This window comes from Mustela erminea, chromosome 5 (genome assembly GCF_009829155.1).
Source record: "Mustela erminea isolate mMusErm1 chromosome 5, mMusErm1.Pri, whole genome shotgun sequence".
Classification (NCBI taxonomy): domain Eukaryota; kingdom Metazoa; phylum Chordata; class Mammalia; order Carnivora; family Mustelidae; genus Mustela; species Mustela erminea.
In genome coordinates, this window is record NC_045618.1 from 28,190,594 (window position 1) to 28,208,771 (window position 18,178).

The 18,178-nt window shown below is 39.8% G+C and overlaps 1 protein-coding gene across 1 annotated transcript in view; it reads right to left on the minus strand.

Annotated features, from left to right (window-relative positions):
* CYFIP1 (cytoplasmic FMR1 interacting protein 1) overlaps positions 1-14,032 on the minus strand; it is a 121,046-nt gene extending 107,014 nt beyond the window's left edge. The window contains exon 1 of the mRNA XM_032342325.1: positions 13,911-14,032. The gene's annotated coding sequence lies outside the window, so the exon portion shown is untranslated. The remainder of the gene's footprint in view (positions 1-13,910) is intronic.
* Between the last annotated feature and the right edge of the window lie 4,146 nt (positions 14,033-18,178).

Below are 18,178 nucleotides of genomic sequence, written 5' to 3' on the forward strand. Positions count from 1 at the left end.
TCCCGGAGTCCTGGGATCGAGTCCCACATCGGGCTCCCAGCTCCATGGGGAGTCTGCTTCTCCCTCTGATTTCTCCTTGCTCATGCTCTCTCTCGCTACCTCTCTCTCAATAAATAAATAAAAATCTTTAAAAAAAAAAAAAAAAAGAGACTTATTTCAGACCTAAAGACATGCAGATTGAAAGGGAAGAGATGGAAAAGTATTTATCAAGCAAATTAGAGTGAAAAGAAAAACAGGTTATCAACCCATACATGGCACAAAACAGACATTAAAACAAAGATGGTAACAAGAGACAAAGAAGGACACTATATAATAACAAAGGGGACAAATCCAACAATTGTAATATTTATGCCCCCAACTTGGAAGCACCCAAATACATACAACAATTCATAACAAACATAAAGGAAATAATCAAGAGTAATATAATAAAAGTAGGGGACTTTAACGCCCTGCTTTTTTTTTTTTTTTTAAAGATTTTATTTATTTGACAGACAGAGATCACAAGTAGGCAGAGAGGCAGGCAGAGACAGAGGAGGAAGCAGGTTCCCCACGGAGCAGAGAGTCCTATGCGGGGCTCGATCCCAGGACCCTGAGATCATGACCTGAGCCAAAGGCAGAGGCTTTAACCCACTGAGCCACCCAGGTGCCCCTAATGCCCTGCTTTAATCAGTGGACAGATCATCCACACAGAAAGCCAACAAGGGAACAGTGGCTTTGATTGACTAAACGGATTAAATGGATTTAACAGATATACTCAGAATATTCCATTCTAAAACACCAGGTTACACATTCTTTTCAAGTATACACAGAACATTCTCCAGAACAGATCACAGGATACCACAAAACCAAATCTCAACAACTTCAAAAAGACTAGTCATACCATGCATCTTTTCTGACCATGATGCTATAAAATGAGACACTGACCACAAGAAAAAATCTGGAGAGCACAAATATACGGAGGTTAAGCAACACGCTACTAAATAATGAGTGGGTCAACCAGGAAATCAAAGAGAAAATACTAAAATACCTGGAGACAAATGAAAATGAAAACACAACAATCCAAAATCTTTGGGATGCTGCAAAAGCAGTTCTAAGAGGTAAGTTCCCAGCAATGCAGGTCTGCTTCCAGAAGCAAGAAAAATCTCAAATAACTTGCCCTAACATCTAGAAGAGCTAGTAAAAGAATAACAAACAAAACCCAAAACCAGCAGAAAGAAGAAAATAGTAAAGATTAGAATAAATATATATGATAAAGAAACAACAACAACAAAAACCCACAATAGAACACATCAATGAAACCAGGAGCTGGTTCTTTGAAAAGATCAACAAAACTGATAAACTTCCAGCAAGACTCATTTAAAAAAAAAAAAAAAAAAAAAAAAAAAAAGGTGGGGGGAGGCAGAGAGAGGACTCAAATAAACAAAATCACAAATTAAAGAGGAGAAATAACAACTGACACCACAGAAATACAAATGATTTTAAGAGACTATTAAGAAAAACTATGTCAACAAATTGGAAAACCTAGAAGAAACGGATAAATTCCTAGAAACACATAACCTCCAAAATTGAAGCAAGAAAAAGAGAAAATCTGAACAGGCTGATTAGCAGCAATGAAATTGAATCAGTAATCAAAAAACCAAAAAGCAAAAGTCTAGGAATAGATAGCTTCACAGGTGAATTCTACCAAACATTTAAAGACTTAATACCTATTCTTCTCAAACTATTCCAAAATATAGAAGAGGAAGGAAAACTTCCAAATTCATTCCATGAGGCCAGCATTACCATGATATCAAAAGCAGATAAAGACACCACTAAAAAAAAAAATCTCTGGAACACACATGCAAAAATCCTCAACTGTTCAAGAGTTAAGTGCTGGAGGAGTAGGGGACCCTAAGTGTGTCTTGTCTCTCTTTTTTTTTTTTTTTTTAAGATTTTATTTATTTATTTGACAGAGAGAGATCCCAAGTAGGCAGAGAGGCAGGCAGAGAGAGAGAGGAGGAAGCAGGCTCCCCGCTGAGCAGAGAGCCCAATGCGGGACTCGATCCCAAGACCCTGAGATCATGACCTGAGCTGAAGGCAGCGGCTTAACCCACTGAGCCACCCAGGTGCCCGTGTGTCTTGTCTCTTGAATACAGGTAGACTGCTATCAAATCATTCTGAAAAACCCAATAAATCATTCAGAGGTCTGAAAAAACAAAACTGTAAATCTACATGTAGAAGCTGGGTGGCTCAGCTGGTTAAGCATCTGCCTTTGGCTCAGGTCATGATCCCAGGGTTCTGTGATCAAGCCCCCCATCCCCTGCTCAGCAGGGAGTCTGCTTCTCCCCCTCTCTCTGCCCCTCCTGCACTCATGCTCTGGTCATGTGCATGTTAATTCTCTCTCTCTCATATAAATAAAATCTAAAAAAAAAACCTAAACAACAACAAACATAATCATATTTATATTATAGAGTCCCAGAAAATGAAGAGAGAAAAATAGCTGAGAACTTCCCTAATCTGAGGAAGGACACAGACATTGAAATCCAAGAAGTACAGAGAATTCCCACTAAATTCAACAAAAGTCAACCACTGTTAAGGTGTATAACAGACAAATTCAGGAATGACAGGAAATATTTAATGGGCTGAATGGAAAAAATATGCAGCCAAGATTTCCTTACCCGAAAGGCTGTCATTCAGAAGAGAAGGAGAGATAGAGTTTCCCAAACAAAAACTAAAGGAGTTCATGACCACAGACCAGCCCTGCAAGAAATCTGAAGAGGGACTCCTTGAGTGGAGAAAAAAACCCAAAAGCAACAAAGACTAGGAAGGACCAGAGAATATCACCAGAAACACCAACTCTATAGGTAGCACTATGGCACTAAATTCACATCTTTCAAAACATCTCCGAATATAAATGGACTAAATGCTCCAATTAAAATACATAGGATATCTGAATAGATTAAAAAGATCCATCTACATGCTGTCTCAAGAAACTCAATTTGGGCAGACACCTTCATATTGAAAGTGAAGGAAGAGAGAAACACCTGTCATGCGAATGGATGGTAGGATTTATTCCTGGGCTGCAAGCCTGGTTTGATATTCACAAATCAATCAATGTGATACACCACATTAATAAAAGAAAGGATAAGAATCACATAATCTTTTCAACAGATAGAGAAAAAGCATTTGACAAAATACAGCATCCTTTCTGGATCAGAACCCTCAACAAAGTATGTATAGATGGAACATACCTCAACATCTTAAAGGCCATTTATGAAACATCCACATTCAACCAACTGAACTCCACAGGCACCCCTGCAAACAACATATCTGATAAAGGGTTAGTATCTAAATTCTATAAAGAACTTACACCACCAGGTATTTATTGAAAGGATATAAAAATACAGTTTCAGAAGGGTATGTGCACCCAGATGCTTATAGCAACATTATCAACAATAACCTAACTATGGACAGAACCCAAATGTCCAACAATTGGTGAATGGACAAAAAAGATGTGAGGTATGTGTGCATATACGTGTGCATGTGCATGTGCGTGTGTGTATGCATGCATGCATGCATGCAATGGAATATTACTAAGTCATCAAGAAAAAGGAAGTCTTGCCATTTGCCAAAATGTGGATGGAGCTACACTATATTATGCTAAGTGAAATAAGTCAGTTGAGAAAGACAAATACCATATGATCTCACTCATATTTGGAATTTAAGAAAGGAAACAGATGAACATACAGGAAAGGGGAAAAGAAAAAAAGGAGAAAAGGAAAGAACCATAAGAGACTCTTAACAATAGAGAACAAACAGGGTTGATGGAGGGAGGAGGGTGTGGGGTGGGCTAGATGGGTGATGGGTATTAAAGAAGTCACATAAGAGACCCTGGAAACAAAGTGAGGGCTGCTGGTTGCATGGGAGGGATAGGATGGCTGGGTGATGGGCATTGGGGAGGATATGTGCTATAGCGAGTGCTGTGAATTGTATAAGACTGATGACTCAAAGACCTGCACCCCTGAAACTAACAATACATTACATGTTAATAAAAAATAAATAAATAAATAAGAAGTCACTTGTTGTGATGAGCACTGGGTATTGTATGTAAGTGATGAATCACTGAATTCTACTCCAGAAACCAAAATAGTAAGTAAATAAAAATCATCAGCAAAATACTAGCAAACCAACCAACTATGCACTAAAAATAATAATTTGCCACGATCAAGTAGGATTATTGCCAGGATGCAAGGGTGGCTCAATATTTGCAAATCAATCAATGGGATATATCATATCAATAAAAGAAAGGGTAAAAACCATATGATGCTTTCACCAAATGCACAAAAAGCATTTGATAAAATGCAACATCCATTCATGATAAAAACTCAACAAAGTAGAGTTAGAGGGAACATATAACTTAATAAAGGCCTTATGTGAAAAATCCACAGTGAATATCATACTCAATGGGAAAAAATAGAGCTTTTCCCCTAAGATCAGGAACAAGATGAAGACGTCCACTCTCATCACTTTTTCCCAACATAGCACTAGAAGCCCTTGGTATAGCAATATAAAAACAAATAAAAGGCATCCAAATTGGTAAGGAAGCAGTAAAACTTTCACTATTTGAGGATGACATGATACAATGCATAGACACCTGGAAGACTCGTCAAAAAACTATTAAAACTCATAAATTCAGTAAAGGCCCAGATACAAAAATCAATATGCAGATATATGTTTCATTTTTATACAGAACAATGAAGCAGCAAAAGAGAATTTTCAAAAATTCCCATTTACACTTATACCAAAGTAGTAAGATACCTGAGAATTAACCTAACCCAGGAGGTGAAAGACCTGTACTCTGAAAACTATAAAACACTGATGAAAGAAATTAAGATGACATAAAGAAATGGAAAGACATTCCGTGCTCACGGATTAGAATATTGTTACAATGTCTATACTACCCAAAACAATGGACAGATTTAATACAATCCCATCCAAACACCAACAGAATTTTTCACAGAACTAGAACAACCTTAAATTTATACATAACCACAAAAGTCACCAGAGAGTCAAAGCAATTTTGGGAAAGAAAAACTGGAAGTATCATTATTCCAGACTTCACATTATATTACAAAGCTGTAGTAATTAAAACAGCATGGTACTGGCACAAAAACAGACACATAAATCAATGGAACAGAACAGACAACCTAGAAGTAAACCCACAACTATATGGTAAACTAATCTTTGACAAAGCAGGAAAGAATATGCAATGGAAAAAATACAGTTTCTTCAACAAAGAGTTTGGGGAAAACTGGTCAGCTACAAGTAAAAGAATGAAACTGGACCACTTTCTTGTACCATACATAAAAACAAACTCAAAATGGATTAAAGACCAAAATGTGAGACATGAAACCATCAAAATCCTAGATAAGAACACAGGCAGTAATTTCTTTGACATTGGACACAGCAGTATTTTTCTAGGTGGGTCTCCGAGGGAAATAAAAGCAAAAATAAACTATGGGACTACATCAGAATAGCTTCTGCATAGCAAAGGAAGAATCAAATAAACTAAAAGGCAACCTATGGATTGGGAGAAGTTATTTGCAAATGACATATCAAAGGGTTAGTATTCCAAATACGTAAAGAACCAATAAAACTCAACACCCAAAAAACAAATAATCCAATTAAGAGTTAAGTGGAAGACATGAACAGACATTTCTCTAAAGAAGACATACAGATGGTCAAGAGACACATCACTCAACATCTGGGAAAATCAAACGCAAATCAAAACTACAATGAGATATCACCTCACACCTGTTAAAATGGCTAAAATGAAAAACACAAGAAACAAATGTTGGTAACAATGTGGAGAAAAAAGAACCCTTGTGCACTGTTGCTGGGCATCAAACTGGTGCAGCCAATCTGGAAAACAATAAACACACTCCTCAAAAAGTTAAAAACAGAATTTTCCCTATGATCCAGTAATCCCACTACTGGGATTCTTCACTGGGTATTCTTCACTGGTATACTTCACTGGGTATACTTCACTACAATGAAGAGCAAAACACTACTTTGAAAAGATGGATGCACCCCTATGTTTACTGCAGCATTATTTTCAATAGCTAAATTGTGGAAGCAACTCAAGCGTTTGTCAATAGATAAATAGATAAAAAAGATGATATATATATCTATAGCTATATATATATGTGTGTGTGTGTATAAATATATATATGATACAATATTATTCAGCCATTAAAGAAAAGAATGAAATCTTGCCATTTACAACAACATGGATGGATTTATAATGTTAACTGAAATATGTCAGTTAGAGAAAGACAAATACTATATGATTTCACCCATGTATAGAATTTAAGAAACAAAATAAACGAGAAAAGAAAAAACAAGACAAACCAAAAAACAGACTCTTAACTACAAACAAACTGCTGGTTGCCAGAGGAGAGGTGGGTGGAGGGATGGGCGAAATAGATGAAGGAGATTAAGAGTACACTTAACTTGATGAGCAGTGAATAATGTACAGAATTGCTGAATCACTATATTAGACACCTAAAACTAATATAACACTGTATGCTAACTACACTGAATGCCAACTATACCAGAATTAAAATAAAATTTAAAACAAGCAAGAAAAATATATTTAAGAATAGATTTAACCAAGAGGTGAAAGATTTGTACACTATAAATACAAAACACTGCTGAAAGTAATTAAAGACGCAAATAAATCTATTTCACATCCCTGGACTGGAAGGCCTAATATTGCTAAGATGACAACATAAACCCCAAAGCTGTCTACAGATTTGATGTGATGTCTTTCAAAATTCCAACAGTATTTTTTGCAAAAATAGAAAATCACACCCCAAATTAATATGGAATTGCAAGGTACCCAGAATAGCCAAAAGAATCTTGAAAAAGAACAACAAAGTTGAAGGTATGACACTTACTGAATTCAAAACTTACTATAAAGCAATAGTAAACAAAAAAATGTGGTACTGGCATAAAGACTGACACACTGACTGATGACACAGAACAGAGAGCCCAGAAATAAACCCTTGTTTATAAGTCACTGATTTTCAACAAGGGTGTCAAGACCATTGCATGGGAAAAGGACAGTCTTTTTAACAAATAGTGCTGGGAGGGGCGCCTGGGTGGCTCAGTGGGTTAAAGCCTCTGCTTTTCAGCTTGGGTCATGATCTCGGGGTCCTGGGATCAAGCCCCACATCGGGATCTCTGCTCAGCAGGGAGCCTGCTTCCCCCTCTCTAACTGCCTGCTTCTCTGCCTACTTGTGATCTCTGTCTGTCAAATAAATAAACAAAATCTTAAAAAAAAAAAATAGTGCTGGGAAAACTGGATATTTGCATGCAAAGTATTAAACGGCCATTAGCTTACACTATCTATAAAAGTTAACTCAAATAAATAACAAGCTAAACATAAGAGGTAAAACTATAAAACTCTTGTAAGGAAATATATAGGAAAAGCTTCATGACACTGGATTTGGGAACAATTTCTTAAATACGTCACCAAAACATCAGCAACAAAGAAAAAAATAGATAAACTAGACGTGAAAATTAAAAACGAGCACACCCACCCAAGGATGATGTCAATGAGTGAAAAGACAACTTGCAGAATGGGAGAAAATATCTGCAAATCATGTATTTGATGAGAGACTGGTATCCAAAATACATAAAGAATTCCTCTAACTCAACAGCAAAAAGACAAACAACATGATTAAAGAGTGTACCAAGGACTTGAAACTGAATATCTTTCTTCAAAGATATATAAATGGCACATATGTACAGGAAAAGATGCTCAACATTACTAATCATTAGAAAAATGCAAATCAAAACCAGAATGAGATACCATTTCACACCCATCAGGATGGTGTTATCAAAACCAAAAAAACCAACAAACCAGAAAAAAGTGTTGGTAAGGATGTGAAGAAATTGGAACCCCTGTACATTGTTGGGAATGTTGGTGCAGCTGCTGTGGAAAACAGTATGTCAATTCCTAAAACAAAAACAAAAAACAAAAACTAAACACAGCATTACCATATGATCCAGCAATTCCACTTCTGGGTATCTAACCAAAAGAACTGAAAACAGCATCTAAAAGAGGTTAATTGTACACCCATGTTCGCAGTAGCACTCTACAGTAGCAAAAGGTGGGAACAACCCAAATGTCCATCAACAGATGAATGGACAAAGAATACAGTATATACGTACAATGGAATATTATTTGACCTTAAAAAGGGATTAAAATGCGATACATGATACAAATGGCTGACCATACCAAATGGTCATACCAAATGACATACCAAATAAAATTAGCCAGAAACAAAAGGACAAATAATGTACAACTGCATTTTTATATATGGCTGTAATAGTCAAGTTCATAGAAAGAAGAATGGTAGTTGCCAGGTACTAGAGAAATACACGAATGGAGATTTTTTTTTTTAATGGGCCAGAATTTCAGTTTGGGATGATCAAAAAGTGCTGGAGATGAATAGTGGTGATAGTTGCACAACAATGTAAATGTACTTAATTCTCCTAAACTGTACACTTGAAATGGTCAATAGGGTAAATGTTAACATTTTTCTTAGTAAAATAAAATCAGGTAGAGTGATTCCTCTAATTTATTTTTGTTTTTAAACATTTTTAAAGCTATTCTAGCTTATTTCCCCCTTCAGAATATAAAGTGTAAAACCAGCTTTTTTTTTTTTTTTTTTAAATTTACTTGACAGAGATTACAAGCAGGCAGAAAGGCAGGCAGAGAAAGAGGGGAGGAAGCAGGTTCCTCACCGAGCAGAGAACCTGATGTGGGGCTTGATCCCAGGACCCTGGGACCATGACCTGAGCCGAAGGCAGAGGCTTTAACCCACTGAGCCACCCAGGCGCCTCAGCTTGTCTTTTATTTATAAAAACATCCTGTTGAGGTTTCTTTTTAAAAAAATTAAACATAGGGGTACCTGGATGGCTCAGTCAGTTGAGTGTTCAACTCTTGATTTCAGCTCAGGTCCTGATCTCATGGGTCACGAGATTAAGCCCAGCATCGGGCTCTGCACTCAGCAAAGGGTCTGCTTGAGACTCTCTCTCTCCCTCTGCCCTTCCCCCCCTTGTGTGTTTTCTCTTTCTCTCAAGTAAATAAGTAAATCTTTAAAAAAATTCTTTTAATTCAACAGATTTTCTTATGACCCTGCAATAACACTATTAGGTTTCTACCTAAAAGAAAATAAAACATATATCCATATAAAGACTTGCACATGGGTCTTTACAGCAGCATTATTTGTAACAGGTAAAAAAGTGAAAACAACCAATAGTTCATCATCTGGCAAATGGATAAAGGAAAGGGTGATATATCCATACAATGGAATACAATGTACCAAAAAGGAATGAATTACATGCTACAACAGAAATGAACTCCAAAAATGGTATTTTCAGTGAAAGAAGCCACACATAAAGAATATAAATTGTATACTTTACTTTATGTTAAATGGTCAGAAAAGGCAGAAGACAGAAAATAAATTAGTGATTAGCTAGAGTAGGGTTAGAAATGGGGATTTCCCTTTTGGGTCATGTGGAATCTTACTGGGCTAAAAAGTATGTTCTAAAACTGGTTATGGTGATGGTTGTACAACCCTATAAATCTACTGTAAATCACTGCATGACTCAAGTAGGTGAATTATGTATGTTATACCTCAAAAAGGAGCTTAAAAATATCTCTTTGCTGAGATATTTGATTAGAATTATGTTAAATATAGAGATCAATTTGGAGAGAACTGCCATCTTTACTATGATGAGTGTTCCAAACCCTGACTTCTCTATTTATTTATATCACCTTTGTTTTCATTCATCAGTGTTCTGTTGTTTTCAGGACATAGATCCTGTGGTTTTAGATTTATATCTAAGTATTTAATTTTTTTGAAGCTACTGAAAATGGTATTTTAAAGTTTCACCTTCTAATCATACATTGCTAGTATGTAGAGTGACTGACTGACATGTGTTGACTTTGTATTTTGTGATCTTACTATAATCTCACTTACTAGTTCTAATAGCATTTTCATAAATGCCTTGGATTTTTATGTAGATTATCACGTTGTCTGCAAATAAGAGTTTCATTTCCCCTGCCAACTTGCATGCCTTTTCTTTCTCTATCCTTATTGAAGTGGCTAAAATAAAATTCTTAAATTATGTAGGTGTTATTAATCCATACTATCCCATGACTGCTAAGAGATGGTTAAATTTTAGTAGCAAAAACAATAAAAATAGCTTCAACGGGTTACTTAAAAGTTCACCTTTATAAAATACATTTTTCTAGTATAAAAACTTCAGAAAACATAGCACTAATAATAACCGTTCCTTCTACAGTATTTTCCTATATTGTCTCATTTGATCTTCATGAGCATCTAAGAGGTACTTTTCCCATGTTACCAAAGAAGGAAAATGTGTCAAGGTAGGCCAAGCAATGTGCCCATTTGACCTCAGATAATCACACTGGAGCAGACAGAATCAACAATCAAAGCAGAAGACTTGCCAGGACCCAACCTGATCTCACCTGCTCAAGTCTCTGTCTTCTAGGCATTGACCTGATCTCTCTAGAAGGCAGTGCTAGTGCAACGCAAACCAAAAGCCAGAACACAGTCACGGAGTGAGAGAACAACAGCGGAGTGGGGAGGCAAACGCTTCTGGAGTGGTACCTGAGCAAGCACAGTGCCTTAAAAGAATCACAGGTGATTCAGTAAGTGTGTGAGGGTCAGATCGTAGATTATAACATCTGGGGCAAGGTATATTGGGCAGATTCTTTCTAATTTTTAAACTGAAGTATGTGAGTCAGGTGACTGGATTCAAAGTCTGGCTCTGCTACTTATCAGGCATATAATCTTGGACATATACTCCATTTCTCTTTGTCAATTTCCTCATCCAATAACTGCACCTACCTTTGATGGTTGTGAGAATAATTAGTATGTAAAGTACTTAGAACAAGAATTAGCAACAATGCCTGTTTCTATAACTAAAGTTTTATTAAAACACAGCCACGCTCTCATCACATATTGTCTATGCTGCTTTGATGTTACAACAGTAGAATGAGATAGTTGTAATAAAGACCATATGGCCCCAAAAGGCATAAATATTCTCCATCTGGACCTTTACAGGAAAAATAGCCCTGGCTTAGAACAATGCTGGAGCATAGGTGCTCAAGAAATGTTAGCATTATTTTAACCCAAACTCACTACCAGAATAGTAGGCTTGAGTATGTGCACAAAGTTATAAACAAAAGCACGGAATATGGTGGTGACAAATATGAAAGAACAATGTCAAATAACAAGAGGCTGATTAAATAAATATACCCACACCATACAACACTATACAACCATTAAAAAGAATGAAGAAGGGGCACCTGGGTGGCTCAGTGGATTAAGCATCTGCCTTCGGCTCAGATCATGATCTTGGGTCCTAGGATCCCTGCTCAGTAGGGAGTCTGCTTCTCCCTCTCCCTCTGCCCCTCCACCTGCTCATGCATATGTGAGCTCTCTTGCTCACTCTCTTTCAAATAAATAAAATCTTTAAAAAAAAAAAAAAAGAGTGAAGAAAAATCTGTGTATACATACCGCATATGCCAACACGAAAGGATCTCCAAGATCTTAAAATGAGCCAAAATCATTAGGTGGAAAGGTATGATGATATATGCAATATAATCTCATTATGTTACTAAAGGACTAAAAAAACTAAAAACTACATGTATGCATAGAAAAGGCTATATAGTACCACAGAAATACTGAAGGAATTTCACTTTTAACATACATGGTTCTGTGCTTTTCTAATTTTTAATAAGTGGGCATTTTATAATTTTTCTCATGACCTAAAAATACTATTTGAGGGGCACCTGGATGGCTCAGCCAGTAGATCGACAACCTCTTGGTTTCTCCTCTAGCGGTGATCTCCGGTGGTGGGATCCAGCCAACCAGGGGCTCTGGGTTGGTGGGAGTAGGCTTGAGATTTCCTCCCTCTTCTCTTACCCCCATTCACATAGGAAGGCCTGCTCTCTCTCTCTCTCTCTCTCTTTCTAAGAAATAGATAAATCTTTAAAGAAATATATTATTTCAATCTTTCAGGTTGTATCCTAAATGTATACTTATCAAAACTTTATGTCTTTACCCTCGGGGACAAACTAGAAAATAGATTAATCTCAAATGCTTTCCAGTAAACAAACTAAGCCACACTCAAAGGCCACATATTCTGGAAAAAGCAAAATGTAGGAGTGGAAAACAACTCAGGTGTTGCCAAGAGTTGTGAAAGTGGAGAGAGGCTGCTTACAAAGAGACAGCTGAAGGAATTTTGGGGGTGACAGAACTGTTCTGTATCTTTTTTTTTTTTTTTTTCTGTTCTGTATCTTGATTGCGATGGGAGTCCTATGACCGTGTATTTGTCAAAGCTCGTGATCATACACCGAAAAACAAACTTTACTACATTGAAATTTAAAAATAAATCCAAATAAACACACATACAAAAAAACAACAGAAAATTTTTCTTTGAGCGGCCTATCAGCATAGGAACATACATGTTAACACAGGAAATGTTTTCCACCACAATTCTGTTTGCCTCTGTCACGGAGATGCTGCTGCAGGGGAAGAAGGCAGCAGGGAATCAAAATATTAGCACCAAATTCCTACTGAATTCCTACAAATGCATACTTGCTGTGGTCCAAGTTTAAATAATAGTGACTTCTTTTCAGCTCTGTGCCTGCACATTGACACTTCACATGGAAAACCACTATGACATTCAGGGATAAGGAACAGCAAAGGTGGGGCTCTCAGTGGTAAAGGCACCACAGCGCACAGCAATCAGAAAATGCAGGCTCTGGCTGCTGAACCTGGAGATTTTCTGGCACAATCACTAAGCTACTCTGAGTTAGTGATGGAGTGTCAAGCACAGCAATCTGATATATGGCACCAGGTACTACTGCTGCTTCAATCACGAATCATTTAAGGAATAGTATTAGAAAAAGGCCAAGAAATTCCCCTGGGCTCAAGAAGCAGCAAAAACTGTCCAATGCAGCACACAGTACCCTCTACTACTAGAAAAGAAACACTCCAAAGTCTCAGTTACCCACAGAAGCGCAGATCATCCAACCCTGGGTTTAATAAGCAATTGCTATCTGTACTGTTCAGACATAACACGAGTGGACATGGTCTGGACGCCAATCCCAGCTTAAAAAACATTCCTTAAACCCCATTTCCAAATTACTCTCACCATTTTTCTCACACCCGCAACATGCTGCAAACTAAACGCACGCATTTCAGGCTTAAAATACACAATTCAGTATGGCTGTGTGAACAGCGCTGCCCACGTTAACAATCCTGGCGCCTTAACAAAGCCCAAAACTCATCTCCAAGAATCTGTAAAATGGTTTCGCTAGCCAGTCTCCCTCCTTCCCTCAGAGAGGGGCACAAAGAAGCAAAAACTGGCTCGGGTCTAGTCGTACGGTATCAGTCCCAGCTGTCTGCGCCTTACTTTCCAACAATAACTACAAAACACCAATATACATACCCTCCCCACTGGAGCTCTGCCACGTGCCAGGGGCTACAGACGCGGGAAGCCCGGCGCAGGGGCCGGGGGCGCGGGGTCAGGGGTCAAGGGTCGAAAGGCTTTGGGGCAGGGAATGTGAGGGTGTCCACGGGCGCACAGACCGGGATGAGCTGCAACGGGGGGTTCGGAGGCTCGGAAACTGGCGTGCCAGGGCCGCCGGGGCGATTCCCGGGAGGCCGCGCCGGCGGGGAGGCCGCGCCGCGGAGAACCAAGTCCGGGCCGCCCGCGGGGCCGGGGTGCGGCCCCTTTGCCGTAATGCCCGATTGGGTTCCAGGGTCCGCCCGTACCCCACAGAAGTTGCAGGACTGGGCAGGGTCAGCAGCCTTCCTCACCTGGGTCGGGGCGGCGGTGGCTCCGGGGTCCCAGTCAGGCTCTGGGAGTTTCCAGGCTGAGTGAGTCACTCGGGCGGGCCGGGAATGCGCCAGGAAACACCCGGCCTCCTCCCCTTCCTCCCGGGGCGGGGGCTCTCCCGGCTCGGCCTCTTCCTCCTGGCGCTCCTCCCTCCGCGCTCCGGCCGCGGCCTGGCTGCGCCCTCCTTTGCCGGGTGAGTTCTCACAGCCCCGCAGATCCCGGCCGGCAGTGCACGCCTTATGCCTCTCCGTTGTAAGGAGGCGACGGAGAGGCCCTGGCCGTGCTCTCCTCTGGCTGCCTAAGATGCTCTCTGGGGAGATCTCTGAGAGCCACCTGCCGGCTTAGACGACCTCAGCTCAGCGTAGGACTGCTGGGCAGCACTGCCGTGGGACTCCCCACCAGGGCAGCGGTTGGGCTCGTGGAGGAAAAGGGGCGGAGATCTGCACCCTGCACCGGGTCTCTACCGGATCAGGGCTGTGGGTGGATGGGCTGCTGAAGAGGCTTGGCGGGAGCCGGGGGCGGTGGGCGAGCACCCAGCGCGCTCCCACCCGGCGCCACTGCCAGGTAGGAGGTGCGCACACCTGCGCTTCGCAGGCCGTAGTGTGGCAGGCGGTGAGGTACTGGGTGCGACAGGCACATACCGCCAGAGCTCAGCCAACTAGGAGAATATGACTTCGACGGGCCCTTGCAGTGATCCCATCTGTACAACGCCATCTCTCTCTGAGCCAGGGGTAAACCCGCGTGCAGACCTGTGGGGATGGCTGACAGAAGAAAACTTGATTTGACAAGTCCCCCAGAACAAGCCTGAGACAGATCAATTCAGTAGTAACAAATTATATGAAAACAGTGAATGGAGTAAGCTTGTCCCAAGCATGGTTACGAGAAAAATTACCCTAAACTCCGCACCGACCACCACCTATCCACTTCCCCTTCACCCACCCACTGGCATTCTGGTTCTAATGAAGAACAATAATGATGGGCATCAAGTATTCTAATCCGGCCACTAGACTATGAAAACCACAAGAGGTTTGCTTACTTCCGACTGTCCTCTGGATAATGCAGAAAGCCACAGCAAATGGATCCTAACTAGACCAGAATCTACCGGTTGTCTAAATTTTCAGAGAACATTTTTTTAAAAGAAGTTCCTGGAGGTCCCTGACACTCCTACAAAGCATGCGTTTTGAGTGACATTCTGGTTCCCAGCCCACACATTTTCAGTCAGATTACTGTTTCTCTCTGCCCAGGGCTGAGCCTCAACGTTAGGTTCCAAAGGGGTTTGTTTTGTTTTATTTTGTTTTACACTGCAGGTGAAGTGATAGAATACAAATTCAAGGTGTATTGTGATATTTTAAAAATATTGTAATTCCTAAAACAACTAATTAAAAAAAAATAAGAGGCACAGCTAAAAATCCAAGAGAAGAAATAAAATAGAATGCTGAAATATACTCAATCCAAAGAAGGCAGCAAAGAAGGAAAAAGCACATAGGATAAGCAGTAACAAATAGCAAGCTGTTGGGCTTAAATCCAACCATATTAGCAATTATATTAAATATACATGGACTAAACACTCCAATTAAAGATAAATTGTCACGTTGAATAAAACAAATCCCAATTATATGCTATTTAAAAGAGACATACTTTTGAGGTGCGGACCGGGGTGGGGGGATTCTGTAGGTTAAGCAGGTAAGGGTCTGCCTTCGGCTCAGGTGGTGATCCCCAGGTCCTCGGATCCAGCCTTAACTGGACTCCCGCTCAGCGGGGTCTGCTTCTCCTTCTCCATCGCCCTCTGCCCCTGCCCTCACTCATCATGCTCTCTCTCTCTCAAAAAGTCAAATAAAATCTTAAAAAAAGAGAGAGAGAGATGCTTTATAAGGACACAAAGAAATTGACATTAAAAAGATGGAAAACAGGGACACCTGGGTGGCTCAGTGGGTAAAGCCTCTGCCTTCAGCTCAGGTCATGATCTCAGAGTCCTGGAATCGAGTCCCCCATTGGGCTCTCTGCTCAGCAGGGAGCCCGCTTCCTCCTCCTCCTGTCTCTCTCTCTCTCTCTCTCCCAGCGCGCTCCCACCGGGCGCCACTGCCAGGTAGGAGGTGCGCACACCTGCGCTTCGCAGGCCGTAGTGTGGCAGGCGGTGAGGTACTGGGTGCGACAGGTACATACCGCCAGAGCTCAGCCAACTAGGAGAATATGACTTCGACGGGCCCCTGCAGTGATCCCATCTGTACAACGCCATCTCTCTCTGAGCCTACTTATGATCTCTGTCAAATAAATAAATAAAATCTTAAAAAAAAAAAAAAGATGGAGGGGCGCCTGTATGGCTCAGTGGGTTAAAGCCTCTGCCTTCGGCTGGGGTCATGATCCCAGGGTCCTGGGATCGAGCGGGACATCTGGGTCTCTGCTCAGTGGGGAGCCTGCTTCCCCTTCTCTCTGTCTCTCTACCTGCTTGTGATCTCTCTCTCTGTGTCAAATAAATAAATAAAATATTTTAAAAAAATAAGGGTGCCTGGGTGGCTCAGTGGGTTGAAGCCTCTGCCTTCGGCTCAGGTCATGATCCTAGGATCCTGGGATCCAGCCCTGCGTCAGGCTCTCTGCTCAGCAGGGAGCCTGCTTCCTCCCCTCTTTCTGCCTCCCTCTCTGCCTACTTGTGATCTCTGTCAAATAAATAAATAAAATATTTAAAAAAACAAAAAATAAAAAAGATGGAAAACAATATACCATTTACATAATAATCATAAGAAAGTTGGAGTGACTCTATAAATATCAAAGTGTCACCAGAAATAAAAAGGACAGGGGCTCCTGGGTGGTGCGGTAGGTTAAGTGTCACACTCTTGGTTTCAGCTCTGGTTCTGTTTTCACAGTTGTGAGATGGAGTTCCCTACCCAGGGCTCCCCCTCCCGCCCCCCACCTTGGCTTGGTAGGGGCCCTGTATTGGGTGCACTCAAGTGAGGAATTTGTTTAAAGGACTCTCTCTCCCTCTCCCTCTGCACCTCCCCACCTGCTCTCTCTCTCTCTCTCTCTAATAAATCAATCTTTAAAAAAAGAAATTAAAAGGGACATTTGATAAAGATAAACAGATCAACTAATTAAGAAAAAAATGTTAAGTATGTGTACACAAAATAAGCTGTGGAATGCTTGGGAAAAAGAATCAAAAGAGGAAGTGCGTAGTCATAATTAGAGATCCTAATCCTCTTTCAGTAATTGATAGAACAGGCAGACACAAAAATAAGTAATGATACAGAAAACTTTAAGAAGCAATTAGCTGGAGGGCCTGGCTGGCTCAGTTGAAAGAGCTATGGGATTCTTGATCTTTGGGTTGTGAGTTTGAGCCCCACATTAGGGGCAGAGATTACTTAAATTAAAAATATTTTTTAAATAAATAAAATAAAAAACAATTGATCTATTTGACCCAAATAGTATCCTCACAAAACAGAATACAGAATACATTGTATTTAATAAAAGATGTTCAAAACCTTTATACTGAATCTTCAAGATATTACTAAGAAGAATCAAAGTTTTCAAATATGTACATAACAGTCACAAAATGTACCATATGCTAGGAAGTAAAACAAATCTCAACAGATTTCAAAGGGTTGAAATCATACAGTACCTTCTCTGACCACGATGGAATTAAACTAGAAACAATAATAAAAGCACAACTTTGCAAATGCTCCAATATTATAGAATAAAATAATGTACCTCTAAATAACCTTTTGATAAAAGGAGAAATAAAAATGGAAAATTTTAAATATGCTGAATTAATAATGAAAAAGCAACATCCAAATTTGCAAGATGCATCTAAATGAATGCTCAGAGGAAAAGTTTATATATGAAATGCGTATATTATAAAATAGGAAAGGGTTAAAATCAATCATCTAAACTTCCACCTCAAAAACATTAGGGAAAAAAAAAGCAAATGAAATCCGAAGAAAATAGAAGTGAAAGAAACAATAAAGTTAAGGACAAGTATCAGTGAACTAGAAAACAGATGATCGAACAAAAAAGCTTCCTTTTAAAAAATTATAGAGGGGCTCAGGCAGTGGAGTATGCAACTCTTAATCTTGGGGTTATGGGTTCAAGCCCCACATTGGGCATAAAGCTTACTTAAAAAAAAATTAATAGAGTTGTTATATCCTAGTAAAACTGATTTTAGAAAAATATAAATTACCAACTGCAAAAATAAAAAGGGAGACACCAGTGATTTCTTATCAAATAAAAGGATGTTAAAAAGAATTGTATGAAAAACTTC